The sequence below is a fragment of the Bombus bifarius genome, unplaced genomic scaffold (assembly GCF_011952205.1).
Source record: "Bombus bifarius isolate JDL3187 unplaced genomic scaffold, Bbif_JDL3187 scf7180000009355, whole genome shotgun sequence".
NCBI lineage: Eukaryota > Metazoa > Arthropoda > Insecta > Hymenoptera > Apidae > Bombus > Bombus bifarius.
The window spans coordinates 1-3763 of record NW_022885068.1 but is presented as its reverse complement, the minus strand read 5'-3'; positions in this window follow the sequence as shown (position 1 = coordinate 3763).

Genomic DNA, 3763 nt, shown 5'->3' with positions numbered 1-3763 from the left:
TCGATCAGACGAAAGACAATAGCAAACAACGATATAGCGATGATTAATTAATGGAAGATTTTTTCCTTTCAGCAAACAAAAATAGAACTTAACGAACTCAGTAATTGATAAATGATTACGTATAAGATAAGTGCATTTTCCAACTGTGAGTCATAGTTAACGTTTAGTTTAGCCTAGGTAGGATCTTAGCTTTGGAGTAAATAAGTATAATAGTAGCAAAAAATCGATAGAATTGTTAAAAGGCTGTGACTAATCCTGGTCGAGTGGTCAGTTATCATCTGAATCTATTGTTATTTTGCTAGTATACTTTTCGAATCATTTTCAGCTATTCTATGGGCAAGCATTCGTTTCTTTCGCGCATGCCACGTATCATTCGCTCATTAACTCGTTTTTGAAAGCTTTTACCGGCGAATGAAAAACGTAACGTACACTTGCGTAATGCGTTCGAAGTGTTCGTTCGTTCAATATTCATGTAAAGGTTAGGCGATACGCGTGATAAGTCGCGATGCTACGAGATGTGATTAGATGCGGATGTTAATATCTTGTAAATACCTTTCCTCGACTATGATAATCATCGAACACTAAGAAGCTAATTTAATGGGATTTTTCGCTGGGGTGGCTACTGCGTTCACGGGTAGCTTCTGGCAGTTCACTTTGTGTCGTTTTTTCGTTGGATTCGCCTTTGATAATTGCTTCACTATGATGTACATATTAGGTAACCGTTTTTCAATAATTTCTTTTTTGCCCTGGAATTGAGTTTGAAAGCCACACAGTGGCTACAAAAAGTACTTGTACGTATGTATCCTTATTTCCCAATGAAGCGTCTCTCTTCCTTTTTTTTAAATCAGTTTTTACGTTTCATTTTGATAGCATTAATTATTTATAAGCATGTATGAAAGTATTACAAATGATACGAAAGCTAATATTTTAATCAGTCTTATCTTAAGACTTAGTCTTAATTAATTGGTATATATTATAAATGCTGTTCTAAATACGATGGTGTACAGTTACTTTTTGTAATTACTGTAAGCAGGAAGATCTCTAAGTTTAAATAACAAAGTAATCTCTACAACATACTGTAAAACTGTTGTTATGCTTGATTTACGACTGACGTTTCTACAAGTATATGAATTTTGCAACAGAAATCACGTTGCCATGCAACAATTTAAATGAAATTGAAAACCATTCAAAGTTACGAAGAAAGATGCTTAAATACATATGAATATACATGAGGTCATACATATTTATTTTTTAACTGCGGCGTTTATATCAAAGAGAGGGAGAGAGACAGAGAAAAATTAATTTTCCTGTTTTATAAGAATTTCATGCAAGATAAAAATATGAAACTTTAAGATAGTTGGATTTATATATACCATTGAATATTTATAATATTTAAAGGTAATTAGTTCGCAATCATTTTCTATACTAATATTTTCCCTCTATACTCGCGATCAATTATAATTTTGTTTTCTCTTTTAACGAGACAATATTCTGATTACAAAGGATTAGTTGTTCAAAATTGCTTTTCATTTCTGGACAACTATAGCATACCAGGGTTTTCATAAATTTTCACTTCCCAACGGAAAGCGAAGGTAACGAATGAATGGTTCTACAACGAACGCTTCCACAACTATAAATCTATGTATATATATACATACATACATGTATATGGTTTTAATTAAAATGAACATCTTCTTCTAGCAAACTTATTTAAAATTCGTAAAAATATCACATAATAATATAAAACAATCAAGTAACATTTTAAATATTCCATTGAAAATTCTAATAAATTGTTTAATATAAGATCGATATAATTCATGCTGAATTCATTGTCTGATATCCATAATACAGGCAATTTATAATACAAAATTTTATTATAACTCTACATGAAAAAATTTCAATTATAATACTGTAGAAATATATTTTCCAGTTATTGTTCTAATATCAATATACTGAAGAGAAAATCTAGACTAGTCTCTGTCTTGAAAGATATTTTATACCCTGAAAGTACAGCGTTAAGACCCTGATTGAAACTTTTGAAGAGACTCTGTTGAAACGTAAGAACGCTGATTGAAAGTTCATCAGACGAGTCATTGAAACGAGTTTTCTTGATCGAATAGCAAGTTTGTCCTGCAGACAGCATTCCAATTGTGAAAATCGAGACCAAAGAAACTCAGGTGACGTGCATTAACCCTGAATCGATGACTCAAGCCGAGGTTGGAAAAATTTACAATTTGTTCGACAAAACAAGGCCAAGTTGACGAGATTCGTGAGCAAGTGGCTGGTTCGTTAATGATTTGGCGTTCGAATTTTCTTATTTCTATTCTAATTATCAAGGTCGATTAAACGATTGATCACGAATATTCGACGGAAATATTGAGAAAGAAGGCTCGATCTGTATGAGTGTAAATCGTATTTTAATCAATGACTTGAGAAAGTGAGGTATTGATTGAAACTAAGATAAGTGATACTAATTCGTTTCGAGCGCGTAACAAATTACATCATCGGATTCATTGATTTGCAAATAATTCTATATTCAGTTCCGTATTTATAATCGAGCGTAGCGAAGATAAAATGAAAGGGACGTGATTATCCGAGGGTCTCACAACTAGAGGAAAATCGATGGGAACGAGGAAATCCTTAATTGTAGAAACTGCGTAGAAAATATCATATATATTTTAATGGAAAATATCATATATATTTTAATAGAAATATTTTTGTACTTTTTTTTAAACATTAAAACTTTAGAGCTTTAGAAGCTTTATGTATTAGTATACGTATTTATACAGACTTTGAAATTCATAACAAATTTCTCTAGATAGATGCGGATTTTTTGTATTGTTTCGTATGTATACTTGTGTCACTTTTCTTTCTAACGATATTTAGTTAAAAAGTTCGTCTATATCATTTATAATAGATTTTGTTTTTATTTATATTAATGTTAATTTTATATTAATAAAAATCACTGAAATTTTCAGTATCATCATTATTTAGTATCATCGAATTTCTTTCTTCTTTATGTTCCATATTATTATTAAAATTCTGTAATAAACATTCAAATATCCTATAGAATATTTCCATTATTTTTCATGTATTATTTGCAGTCATATTTTCCGTATTTTATTATCGATAAAGTTTGAGTTGGTTCTTTAAATTCCTATTCAACATTCCAGCTAACCAGTCGATATCAATAACACGTGCCTTTCTTCCTGCCAGGATTTATAACTTATTCAAGCAGAACCTCACTCGACCAGCTCGTAGAATTCGATCAACTTCATACAACTCACATACAAACTGCAGATAATGCTAACAGTGGGAGGAAAATATGAGACTGCAAAGCGTATAAACCTAGTAGTTTATAAAAGCATTTACATATTTGCCACAGAAAATTTATATGTATGTAGAATATGTGTTATATAAAACATTCTGAAATTTCATTAGCATTGTAATGATTATATTGGTAAAGTTTGAAGCATTTCTGAAGATGCACATAGAAGTTACGAGATATTTAATGCAAACATTTATTTAGTACAAATATACAGCATAAATAGTTATCTTAAACATGTAATAAATGGTTATCAAATATCGGGATTTATTAATATAATAAATGTTTGACTATTTTTATAATTAAATATTTTTGTAATTACTGTGAAATATATAATTACGCTAAATAATTTTGTATTTTGTATATAGATTTTTAAATTTACTTAATTGAAACTCTGCATTATAATAACCGTATTTATAATTCTGACGTCATATTCGA